At 30.4% G+C, this 14,120-nt stretch overlaps 1 long non-coding RNA gene across 1 annotated transcript; it reads right to left on the bottom strand.

Moving 5' to 3' along the window:
* Positions 1 to 259: 259 nt before the first annotated feature.
* Positions 260 to 1,924, bottom strand: LOC132739548 (uncharacterized). The gene is made up of 3 exons (XR_009627023.1): positions 1,682 to 1,924; positions 1,207 to 1,292; positions 260 to 795 (listed from the first exon to the last, which is right to left on the bottom strand). It is a non-coding gene; the product is annotated as an uncharacterized LOC132739548 (long non-coding RNA).
* Positions 1,925 to 14,120: the final 12,196 nt, after the last annotated feature.

Genomic DNA, 14,120 nt, shown 5'->3' with positions numbered 1-14,120 from the left:
TAGTGTTTTGCTACAGAATACTGAAAACAGATGAATTGCATTAATATTGTTTATTCTGGTATTACTACCTGCCATGTACAATGCAAATCATGGCTTTTCTAAGAGCAGTGAAAGGCTATAACTGGAAGGAAATTTACACATCTTTCCTCAAAAACAAGTTTTTCTTTGAGATGATTTTTATGATATTTAAATGATGGTTATAGATTACATTACTTCTACAATTGCAGTGATCATGATGATAGTATGAAATGAAACTCAATCAAGATAGAAACATTTTAATGCAGATCATTTATCTTTTTACCATTCTTGTCACCTTACAAGTCTATTTAAAACATATTTATCTTAACTGTTTTGAAACTACATGATGCCTGGTTGAAACTGTTTTGAACAGCCATTTGCAGAAGATAAATTGTCTTTGGATGATTAAGTTAATACAAAGTTACAAATGACAGGTTATTTATTTCTCACAAAGACAGGTTATTTATTTCTAACAAAGACAGATATTTTTTTTAACATTTTTACACTGACATATATCTTTGAAATGTCTCAAACCTTATATAGTTTTTATTAGAATACAAACATTCAGTTAGACAGTTTACACAAGACATGGAGCTTTAAGAAGCTTTAATTCAGTCAAAATCTGTAATGAACTGCCATGTCTCTACCACTATGTACTCCAAGACTGTGTATGGACATTTCCTTTCAACTATGTCTGTTTCTAATCTGATGGTGAGTACTCCAAAATAAATCAAGAGCCATGACAAGTACTCAAGATCCAACCATGTAATCACATACCTGCATATAAGAAAATTTATCATGAGTTGAAAGCAATAATAATTGGTCAGCTATAAATTTTAATCATTTTCATATTGTTTTGAATAGAAAATAATGTTGAAAAGAAAGAAAACACTTCTTGGTGTCCTAGTTTTTGTAGATTTGCTTTGACAACTGATCTTTAAAAATGTGATAGTGACTAAGTTCTTTTAACTATTTACTGAACATGATTTAACTAAAAATAATGACCCACTTACTTGAGAAAAATACTTTAAACAGCATTTTACCTGAATTAACTACATATGCCATACTGTTTGTTTATTTAGCTACACTGTATAATTATTTACAAAAACGAGAACATTATAAATGTTATACAAGAATATTTACTTTTCATTAATGTAGTTGAAGTAGCTTTAAGTATATATTTCTTACCAAAACGATTTTACAGCAGAGCATGCATGTGTATTTACATCGGATACTGACGTCTTTCATCTCACCACTGTCCTCAGTCTAAATATCTACACAAGCAAAATACATGTATTTCATTAAATTTTATGGCAATTTAAATTGGTACTATATACAGCTTGACTATTTGTGCTATATAAAGATAATAATAATAATAAACAATATTTTCAGTTAGGAGAAAATATATTCAACTAAACCCACCGATAATCATATTGAAACGTTTTATCCGAAATATGCGCTGTCCGAAATTTCTAAATATTATATACTTCTGAGAGATAATCAGGTAGCGCTATAGAAAATTGTATTTGATAAAATCAAATTCACCAGTCTGAAGTTAGATGCGAATGATGATGTATCAAATAACAAATTTATTAGATTTACATGGACATGAAAATATTACAACATTTATTGTGATAAACTGAATTCGAAATGACACACCCACCTGAAGATTATACGAAGTTGTCTTTCATAGATACTTGTTCACAAGATGAAACTATTTGCATGTCGTTACAAAACAAAAAACTCTGCCAATTTCCACATGTCCTTTGTTTTTCCGTGTAAGTTTTACTTTCCCACCGGCATACAAGTATTACCCAATATAGATAAGTAATGTTGTTGATATTTGTTTGTACCCGGAAGTGCAAAATATCGTGAAATCTCGCAAGTCACATGACGAGACTTACATACCCTATTGTCAAACTTTCATATTAGGTTATACAAAAAAGAGCCAGTCAAAGTACAATATCCTATGTCTAGAGATAAAGAAATATGTTTATTTATGTAGGAGAAAAAATATTTTACCAAATAAAGATGGATTAATTAGAAGTTTTAAATTAGCCTCTTCAATTATTGATGCATGTGCAACAAATACAAAAGATAACATAATGAATTGGACAATTGTTCAAAAAATCATTTAATTCTTTTTAAAGTAATGTAAATTTATAATTTATTAATATACAGCCATTGCTTTTTGCTAAAAGTTTGAGTATAAGAAACAACTACATAATGTTTTCTCTGTTCAATGTATGAGCTAGACCTTTCCTTTTTTCTCTTCTTTTATTTCCCTTGTGATTTTGTTTCTATATTATTTTGTGTATGTACATTTGTATATATTATTGTGGAAATGTGAAGTTGTGATTAATACTATTAATACTCAATGACAATAATTGTTACTAAATCAATAAATATTTGATACATGTGTATATATATATGATAAGTAAAATTTTTGTAAGGTATGGAGGGGGATGCCCTCGACCCCTACATACCCATGACGAGGGAAATAAAAAAAAAAAAGAATAACTGTTAATTTGAGTGTTTTTCGACATTATGAAAATTGGATATATCAACATCACTCCATTGTATGAGTTTTATTCATATGTGTCATGTTCTTAAAAGACCGTATAAAAACAAAACCAAATTTAAACTAGACATTACTATCGCACCAGCATGTCTGATGCCAGACATATTATGAAATATGACTCATTTTTTACTAAATACTTACTTTGCAAATTCCAACAATAAAACATAAATATGCTTCGATTTTGAAAAAAGTACGAAAAGGTATGGTTTAGAAAAATTAACAAGTTCAAAAGGTTCTGTTTTCCACTTCTAATAAGAACTTACAGTTATTCGTTATATATACACGTATATACATTAACAGAAGTTCAAACTTGTTAAATTGTGTTAATTTCAGTTGTACGTTTATTGCCTTTATAAGTACAAAATATTTTCTCTTCGCTTTGGTGCCTTTACTTACTACTTTAAAATCACAACATAATTATGTTCTTGATAATTTAATTTTCGATATAAAATTTTTATCATTGTCTTTCTAACTTTAATGAAAATAATTCGGAACAAGATTTTATTGTCGTTTGATTAAATTGCAGTTTAATCACTTGATCAAATTTCGATAATTGTAAAATGGATCGTATTGCTACAGCATTCCAGAATTTATCTTTCCACATTTTACATTTCTTGTAATTACTTTATATAAAGTGTTTAAAGCTATATATCTGCCTTAAAAATTATTGTTTGAATTTTAAAAAAGTATACTTCCAAAATGCTTAAATGAAATAAACATGGTAGATAATTGCCTTCAAAGCGAATGACGCATGCACAAAATCATTTCTAAACGGATAAAACCCTACTTAAAATAAAATAGTATTTTGTTCCGGAAGATTTTATTCTGTTTATGTACATAATTTATGTGTGTTAAATAACAGAGACATTCTATGCTACAAACTTTTCGGGAATCAACTATTTAATAATGAAAACAATATAATTTTACTGTTGATAAATTTTATAAAACATTTCATAAGATATAGATTTATACCCTTTAATATCAAGTGAGTATCCCAATGTATGGATATTCAGGTATATAGAAGATTAAATGAACATATTTTTAATCCATATTAAATTTTTCATATCTTAACACTTGAAAGTGTTTCCTCGTCATTTGTTTGATACGATATGCATAAAAAGTAAAACTCGGCCTAAAAATGTTACGATTAGCATTTATATGTATTATACGTTTTCATTAAGTCCATTTCACTTCGTATTAAATGAATAAGAATACAAAAGTAATAACTTCCGTTTTATGGAAAGGGTTCGCTTAAATGAGTTTAGAGTAGTCATATTTGTTTGAAAACATTTCTTTATAAAAAATAAATCAAATTCTGAATTTGTTTTGTGTGTATTTTTCATATTAATGTGTTAATAAGACTTTAATACATGTCCCCGATTCATGATATTACGGTGAGTATCACAGGCAAGTAATATTATTCACTATAACTGTCTCAATTCTTTGTCATCAGTAATTACTGATTATTGCCCCCATCATGACAATGAAATTCAATAAGTTCATTCCAGAAAGGATTCCATGCTCGTTGTAGAATATTTATTTTCATCCTTCTTTTTATATCTTTTGTTCATTCTTTTAAAGTTAGGAGAACGATGATCTTATACTTTCATCACATACTCGTACTTACTCGTATAAACGTAAGCCTAAACTTGTTAAAATGTTAGGAATCTTAATATACCATTTGGAACTAATTCATACTTATTTTAATGTTGTATTGTGTTTTTGGAATCATAAAGAAACACATACAAAACCACATTTCTGTTCTATTAGAGTCATAATATTGCCTATAGAAATTCTGGAATAATAGTTCTTTTAAGTAAACAATTGTAACCACAAGCAATCAATTAACAGTAAAAGTCGCTCAATCTTAGGGCAAAGTGTAATCTTTGGATGAATAGCTTCATTGTCGCAGATGAAAGGACATGGTAATTAAAAGATTAATGTCCAGAAAATTGATATATTTAGCACTAAAATGTGCACACAATACGAGAGCATTTTTGTAAGACTAGTTTCCTGAATGTCCTATAATCCCAAATTGAGTTAACTATACACCCAAAAGGAGGGTCCCTAAGCGGATTACTAGTCAATATTTGGTATGTATACATATACCAGATGAGCTTTATGTGCACATAACGAAGTAAGAACATGCATAATTTTACTTAATTTGAAAACGTACAAAACAGCAGAACTAATAGTTGTAGAAAGGGAACGCTAGTTCTTAGCATTAAATAGAGTATATAGACGGATTCTTAAGAAAACACCTTAGGAAAAAGAAGATATCAATATAGGTCGGGTAGCGTAGAGTATGATAGGGTAGGCAGGTTGATTTTAAGCTGAATAGAAAGTGTTTTACCACCTGACATGGACTTGCTTACTACTCAAATACATCGTTGATGTCGGGACAGGAGAAGGTTTATCCTCTTCGCTTAAGCTCGCAAAGATATATTTTTTCGCTCACCGGATAAACCTTCTCCTATCCCGACATTAACCATGTATTTGATTTATACTGCTTTTGTCTGCTTGCTTTTAGATTATTTAAATGGTTTCAACCATGTATTTCCTATATAAGAAGGTCCTGCAACATTACAAGTTATAATTTAATCAGACCATTTTCGATACTCCATTTCTCCGTACATGACATTGACGCCATATGTCGGCAGAATTTTTACTCAATATCCTTATATGGTATCAAATGACTTCACGTTAATAGAAAAATATGTCTCGAAAAATCTAAAATTTTTATCAACTTTTATGAAAATAGTTTTGTCATTGAGTCATATTAGGACTGTCCTCCATATATGTTTAGGTCAATTCCGAATCAGTTCTTCAGGTTGAAATTTAAAGTGAATGATAAAGATTATTTGATTATATTTTTCTAGTAAATATTAAAAAGAAATATTTTAGGGAAAGCATGGTTGAAGTTGTTTAAAGTAAAATAATTGAATAAATTAAACAATCATGATGTCCATGCGTTTAACACTTTACAACACGAACCAACTAAAATGCAATTAAAACATTATGAAATTAAACTTACCTCCAAATTGACTATACTTTAGGTAATATGAATGATATGACTTCTCAGACGAAAGATAAACCCACATCTAGAATGTAAATGTTTAACAAATATGTATGCATTTTCCAAATATATAAATCGGAATATGTTAGTGTGTTGGAAAATGACACTTTAAAGGCCCATTATGCTTTAGAATGCATTTATTGATATTTCTCAAAAGCTTTTAATTTTTAGTATACTTTTATAGTTTCCAAAAAAATAACTCATTGGCCAATTACCTGAATCATTTTTTTTCAACTGCTGCTTTTTGGCAGTTTGTACAGTTATAGTGATAATGTATTATTTACGGAAAATACAACTTTGATTACATTTTGCTACTTGAAGGGCACATTATTTTACATTTGTTGCGATATCATTCAGGTAACAATAATCTAACTTGCTCTAAAATCGTTAATATTTGTTAAAAAAATTATGTTTTCCCTTTCTAAAGAAGTAAAATTTTATTCGTTTCTGAGGTGCATTATGTGCATTTAACGTTCAGATAGTAAACGTACATATATTTCTGAGTACAAGTCTAAGACAAAGTTAACTTTTCTTCTCCTGTGGAATTTAGATGTAAGACTTTATATTCGTTTTAAACTTCTAAAATTGATACACATACATAATTTACCTTAAAAGACAATATAATTGACACTCAACCAGCTGTAGGTAAGTTTTCGTGCAAGATATGTTCAGCTTAAAATCGATAGCGTTTTCTGGTATTTGTGAGCAATACACTATGAAAAGCACTGTGAAAAGGGCAAAACATGTCGACTTAAACAACGTAATTAACAGAACTATAAAATTTCTAAAATTACAAAAAAAGGAAAGTCTCATATTAATAAGAATATACTTCTCAGGCCTTTAAAATGGCTTTTAAATGACATTCATTAATTCAGTTGGCATTCATTAATTCAGTGGAAAAATGTTTTGTAAAAAAGTGTTTCTTTTAATTTTATACTTATAATTGAATTATCGAGAAAAAGATGTTTCACTGTGTAAAATTTTATTTGGATACTTAATTATCAAATGAATTAGAAGTAACTATATCCACGTCTTAGTTCTAATCAATAAAAAATGTTCAAAACTAAATGATATATAATAAAAATTCTGCCGACATATGGCGTCAATGTCATGTACGGAGAAATGGAGTATCGAAAATGGTCTGATTAAATTATAACTTGTAATGTTGCAGGACCTTCTTATATAGGAAATACATGGTTGAAACCATTTAAATAATCTAAAAGCAAGCAGACAAAAGCAGTATAAATCAAATACATGGTTGATGTCGGGATAGGAGAAGGTTTATCCGGTGAGCGAAAAAATATATCTTTGCGAGCTTAAGCGAAGAGGATAAACCTCCTCCTGTTCCGACATCAACGATGTATTTGAGTAGTAAGCAAGTCCATGTCAGGTAGCAAAACACTTTCTATTCAGCTTAAAATCAACCTGCCTACCCTATCCTACCCTACGCTACCAGACCTATATTGATATATTCTTTACCCTAAGATGTTTTCTTAAGAATCCGTCTAAATACTGTATTTAATGCTAAGAACTAGCGTTCCCTTTCTACAATTATTAGTTCTGCTGCTTAGTTTTGTACGTTTTCAAATAAAGTAAAATTATTCACGTTCTTACTTCGTTAAGTGCACATGAAGCTCATCTGGTATATGTATACATACCAAATATTGACTAGTAATCCGCTTAGGGACTCTCCTTTTGGATGTATAGTTAACTCAATTCGGCATTATAGGACATTCAGGAAACTAGTCTTACAAAAATACTCTCGTATTGTGTGCCCACTTTAATATATCAATTTTCTGCACAACAATCTTTTAATTACCATGTCCCTTCTTCTGCGACAATGAAGCCATTCATCCAAAGATTACACATTGCCCTAAGATTGAGCGACTTTTACTGTTAATTGATTGCTTGTGGTTAAAATTGTTCACTTAAAAGAACTGTTATTCCAGAATTTCTATAGGCAAAATATTATGACCCTAAAAGAACAGAAATGTGGCTTTGAGTGTGTTTCTTTATGATTCCAAAAAACACAATACAACATTAAAATAAGTATGAATTAATACCAAATGGTCTTTTAAGATTCCTAACATTTTAACAGGTTTAGGTGAACGTTTATTTAGAAGTACGAGTATGTAAAGAAAGTTTAAAATCATCGTTCCGTTAACTGTAAAAGAATGAGCAAAAGATACAAAACGATTTAGAATGAGGGAATTAAATGTTCTACAACGAGCGGAGGAATCCGTTCTGGAATAAACTTATTGAATTTCATTGTCATGATGGGTACAATAATCAGTAATTACTGATGACAAAGAATGACAGTATTAAATTGAGACAGTTATAGTGAATAATATTATTTGCCTGTGATACTCACCGTAATATCATGAATCGGGGACATGTATTAAAGTCTTATTAACACATTAATGTGAAGAGAAAAAAAAGAAACACACAAACAAATTCAGAATTTGATGTATTCTTTTATAAAGAAATGTGTCAAACAAATATGACTACCCTGAACTCATTTAAGCGACCCCTTTCCATAAAACAGAAGTTATTACTTTTATATTCTTATTCATTTATAGACTTTATGAAAATATATATACATATACGAGTAAATGCTAATCATAACATTTTTAGGCCGAGTTTTACTTTTTATTCATATCGTATGAAACAAATGATGAGGAAACACTTTCAAGTGTTAAAAAATGAAACATTTAATAGGGATTGAAAATATGTCCGTTTCATCTTCTTTATACTATAATAACCATACATTACTCACTTGGTAAAAAGGGTATAAATCTATATCTTATGAAATGTTTTCATAAAATTTATCAACAGTAAAATTATATTGGTTTCATTATTAAATGGCTGATTCCCGAAAAGGTTGAGGCATAAAATGTCTCTGTTATTTAATACACCTGAATAATGTACATAAACAGAATAAAATCTGCTATTTTAAGTAGGGTTTTATCCGTTTAGAAATGATTTTGTGCATGCGTCATTCGTTTTGAAGGCAATAATCTACCATGTTTATTTAATACAAGCATTTTGGAAGTATACTTTTTTTAAAATTCAAACAATAATTTTTTAAGCAGATATATAGCTTTAAACACTTTATATAAAGTAATAACAAGAAATGTAAAATGTGAAAAGATAAATTCTGGAATGCTGTAGCAATACGATCCATTTTACAATTATCGAAATTTGATCAAGTACCGGTAAGTGTTTGTTTGTTTTTGCCTCAGTTCCATTCAAAACCGCGATGGATTATTTAAAGGAAGTAAAGCTGTATTCTTAGATTTAACCACTCCTACCAACTCTTTTTGCCAACTTATTATAGTGCTCGGTCCTGTATGACCAGTACTATATCATTGTCGCCGTTAAATCCAATCACACAGACACAAACAGAAGCGGCGAGTCGATAAGACAACACCAAAGAGCAACAACGATGATTCGGAGCACAGTCCGTTTGCTTCTGCATTTCGTTTCGTTTTTTTAACATATATGTATGTTATTAGCTTTTTCAGAAGCCGCCAATGCGCAGAAACGACGGACCCAACAGAACACAGTTGATTTGCGTGTAGACGTTTAAATGCGTCTCTGTTTTGGTGATTTCTCAGGAATAAGAAATGAAACAGAAGAGGTCATATGGCATTGTCCAGTTTGTAGTCTGAACCTACATCGAATATCTCGGAAAAAGATTTCCATCTCTGTCTTGTCAAACAGCCTCTGTTGTGTCCCTTTCATCAGCATTCGATCTCGCTTACTAAAGATATTACTTTCGTTTATACAGAAATATACCAATACACTAGGTTCAGTGCTTGGTACGCTTTGCCAGCAGTACCAAAACTAAATTCTTCACCACTGTGACTGCAAATTCATGCGCTAATATCATAACGGATTTATTTAACACCCAAAGCTATATCCTGTTTCACAAAATTATCATTCTAATAACATTATTTTTATTTAAAACAAATTCATTATGTTTTTTTCTACCCTACTTACTTAAACAGTGATACATTTATATATGGCTTACAATATCATTAAATCACATTTATGGATGATATTTTGACATGCTATGCGTGAAAACCGAATGGAGAGATGTTGTTTCGTTTCTCTTGTAGCATATTATCAACAAAAATCCAATTTGTTAAACAAGACCCTTGTGAATAATTTTTAAGCTATCTATCTGGTAAAACACGATAAGAAATTATTTTTTTTGGATTATGAATAGAAAATAACGTTGTATCGGAATTTTCTCATTGTCTCAAATATATAAAAAAAGAGAAAAGGCGGAATCCCCAAAGAATGGAAAATTGGAAAAAGTTGCAGGCTCGGTTTAATTGAGCCTGATCATAGACGGTATTGGAAAGTGCAAGTTGTACTATCCACGCGACCAAAATACATAAAAACTAGTTAAATACGAAAACGTTTTAAAATTACAACATTTTCGTTCATGTGCATCAACAATAAAATGTATTTAAAATCATATTATGCTCATTTTTGCCATTCCATAAAAAGCGGCATATGGTCCCCAAGTAAACAAATGCGTTTGCTCTAAACGAGAAAACAATGTGCGGAACTAAAGAAAATGGAATTTTGAAAGGGGATATGAGAGGTTATGATGCCAAGTAATTCTTCATACAAGAAAATGTGAGTTCGACATTTTACCTTATGAGCATTCAAATAAATAGGAGTTTTTTCTTTGCCAACATGTTTAAAAAACTTATGCTTACTTCTTCTCAAGTAATTGATTGGACCTAAAAGGTTGTTATCCAAATTAATACTGTCTCGTTGATTGCTGACTTAATGACCTCAAAACTTGTCAATGGGCATGCTTCTATCGAGTTCGGAAAACCTCGACCTATTCCAACTTAAATTGTTAATCTGTCAATGATAACAGGTGTACGTACAGACGAACCGACACAATCATATTATGTTCCCACTTTTGAAGTTCAGGCATAGTTCAAAGAAACACAGAGATATAATATGATTTATATTATCAGATTTAGTTAGTTTGATTTTTCCATAAGAGGATCAATCTTATTAAACTCGTATTAAAATTTCTGCAAGTGTTAAAACCAATTAATTCGTAATCAAACCAGATGTAAAACTACAGAAAGTGTGAGTTCTATTGACTTTTTGAATTTCGTTCAATGTAGTAAAGAGATACTTGTTAACTATATATGTGTTAACGAACTGTTTTAAAATGAGTGAAGAATAAATGTGTTTACAAGTGTTATCTTAAATGTACTTCTTCAAAAATAAAATAAAAAAACTTATGAACATCTGTAAACTCAATACACGATTTTTATCAAACTAAATGTGCATATTTCTGTCTCAATAGCCTAATCAAATATGATGTACAAGTGTTAGTTCACATACTTAAACTATCTGCCATGAAAAGACAATTTCAACTGCAAATATCCAAAACATGTATTCATTGAAATATAAATTCAAAATATTGATTTAACAACGGCTTGTCAAGATATAATGTGTAATGAGGCATCACAAAAATACGCGAACAAAAGATGTCTTGTTACAGATAACATATTAGTAAAGATATAATCGGAGAATATATTACGATGAGTGTGGCCGGTGTTTTATGCGAAACCTCAGTGCAAGAACCTTCCTTGTTTCTTTCTTATATTAAATCGCCTAAAATAGTTATATACATAATTTAAATAATAAATGTCTCCTACAAAATTCGGCACCGAAAGGGCAGGTGCAGACAAACGGAGCGAATGAGAGGCCATTTATTACAGTCGACTCTCGTTATCTCGAAGTCATCGGGACCGTCCAAAAATATCGAGATAACGAATTGTCGAGATAAACATATTAGGGTTTGAACAAGGCAGAAACTTATTTTTACAAAAGACATGTGCATACCTTATGTAAAATAAACTATGATATCTCCATGTTTTTCTTTTTATAAGCATTGTATCGCAAAGTCAATATTTAACAAAGTAACATTAGCGGATGTTTACCAGCGGAAATACGGGTGTCTGTGATAAAACATATAGTGAGGTTTACTCAGTAATGAAATACACCAAAATAGTGAAAACATTGTTTTAGAGTGGTTGATCGTATCCTCCCGGGTTAGTTATCGGGATTGTTCGACCGCTGTTTAATTTTTTGATGTTGTGAAACAATATTGTGTTTCTATACTTTCACTATTTCATTTACAGATAAAAGTCATAATGAATTAATACTGTGTTCTAATATTTATAAAGAACGTAAAATTCGGTCATTTTGGACATAAGTCAATCAACAAGCTAATAAGATTAACTTTTATAATAACAGTTCAACTTGTTACAAACATAATCATCATAATGACAAGCGTTATTGAGCAATTATCATCTAGTTTGTGTTTTCTACAAGACGAAAACTATTTGTCGAGATAAACAAAGGATAATAGTGTAGGGGCTGAAATTTAACACCGAGATACTGAAAATATCGAAATAAAAATATTGAGATAAACAAATATATCCAATATAGATGAAGAAGGAAGAAAATCGGGACTTTCAAAATTTCATCGAGATAACGAAATGTCGATAAAAGTGATGTCGAGATAACGATAGATGACTGTATTTTTATTGTAACACGGTATCAACTTAATGAAAAACAATGTATAGGAGAGCATTAAACTAATATTAAGTCGCATCCAGTTCGTAACTTGTCAAGAATAACTTTTCTGCGTCAATAGGGCAAATTGGCGAAACAAATATTTGTACTAACACGAGGTCTCTGATTATACGCCAACATCTAATTGAGAGGACTTCTTAAAGGAAAGAAGCTATCAATCTTCGTTATAGTATTGAGAGCGAAAACAACCTCGCAGACATGCGTTTGTTGTCTTAATGAACGATGTATAATTGATAATAGGTTGGTTATTTTGCAAGATGCAATATGATAGATAGGACCAGGCATTAAGACATTTCCTTTCATTTTTTTTAGCCACGCGCCTCCAGAAGGTAAAATTAATAAAATGAAATGAAATGTCAAGTACAATATGATTAAGTTAATTGTGTAAATTCATTATTACTGATAGAATGTTGACAAAAGCATCAATGTATCGTGTTTTGTCTTTGCATAATCTACTACGTTACTAACGCGGTAGCCAATATAAATGGGCAAAGATAATTCATTCAACACGGTCACGTGACACAACAGTGGTTTGGAAAAATCCCGATATCCATTATCCGGGGTCGCATATCGATTTTTGTCAATAAGAAGGCCCTAATCATGATTCAATCTAAAGTTTAAATAGTATTTTATAAAATATTTTAGCGACAAAATACTACAAATACCAACACCAAAAAGCAGTTTATTCGTTTCTCTCTATGTTTGAAACGTTACCGGATTCCGTGCATTACGGATCACTGGTCGCGATACTGTCCGGTACAAGCACCTGGTACTGAAAAAAAACCGGATGAAGAAATTCCGTAGAATACAAAATGAAGGTTATATCCCGTTGGCGGAAAAGCAAACTGTTTTCAGAGCAAGAATGTTAAAAAAATGAACATTTTGAAGTGTCGTTTCTATTTCTTAAAACTATATAATGTTTTGAAGAATGGATTTGGAAATATTAGTATGACGGTAGTTTTATCCTTTTATATTCTGGGGGCCTGCTAACCAATTAAGGCGACGGGAATCCTGTATAATAGTATACCAATATTATTTGTTCATGTCATAGAAATTCTGGTTAGTATCATCTAAATCTAAGACAAAATACATTTTTCAACATTTTCTATTTTCGTTACAGTCCCTTGTGGATTATTTGGTTAAACAAACAATTTGTATTTGCATATTGCCTTACTTAACATTATGTAAACGAAAGCTGCAGCTATATATTCGAATTAACGTCTGATTGGCTTGTCGGGAGGAATATATACAATAATATCGTATTCTAGAAATAGTAAATATGAACATTGTATATAATTTTTATAACGTGCATAAAATACAAAAGTTTTATTAAGGAGTTTTTACTGATATTAATATTTTTATTCATAAACCAACTATACTTATTAGACAAACAAGAATTCTTTATTTAGGAACCATATGCATTTTGTCATTAAATGGCATGAACGTTTCCAAATTCAAATATTTTGTTCTGCATAGGTCGATGCACGAGTGGCATGTGACCGGAACTAACCACTACTGCTCATGAACATTTTTAATAAAACCGTGCCTTCAACATTTTCGATTTTGCTGTTTTATGGAATGCATTTTTCTCTATTTTATAGAGAGCAAAGACATGTACTAATATGTTTAGAATTTTTCAAAACATTTTTTTGTCGATGAACATGTTCGGCGTATCGTTTGCGATCATTGTTTTCAATAACTTAAGCACTAAAACAAATAACCACGTAAACATCTGGAAAAGAGTTATCCTCGGGAGCATTAAAACACCAAAATTACATGTAAATTGAAGGCTCGGTTTAATTA

This window comes from Ruditapes philippinarum, unplaced genomic scaffold (genome assembly GCF_026571515.1).
Source record: "Ruditapes philippinarum isolate M1 unplaced genomic scaffold, ASM2657151v2 ctg1929_1_1_1_1, whole genome shotgun sequence".
Lineage (NCBI taxonomy): Eukaryota > Metazoa > Mollusca > Bivalvia > Venerida > Veneridae > Ruditapes > Ruditapes philippinarum.
This window is presented reverse-complemented; position numbering and strand designations above follow the sequence as displayed.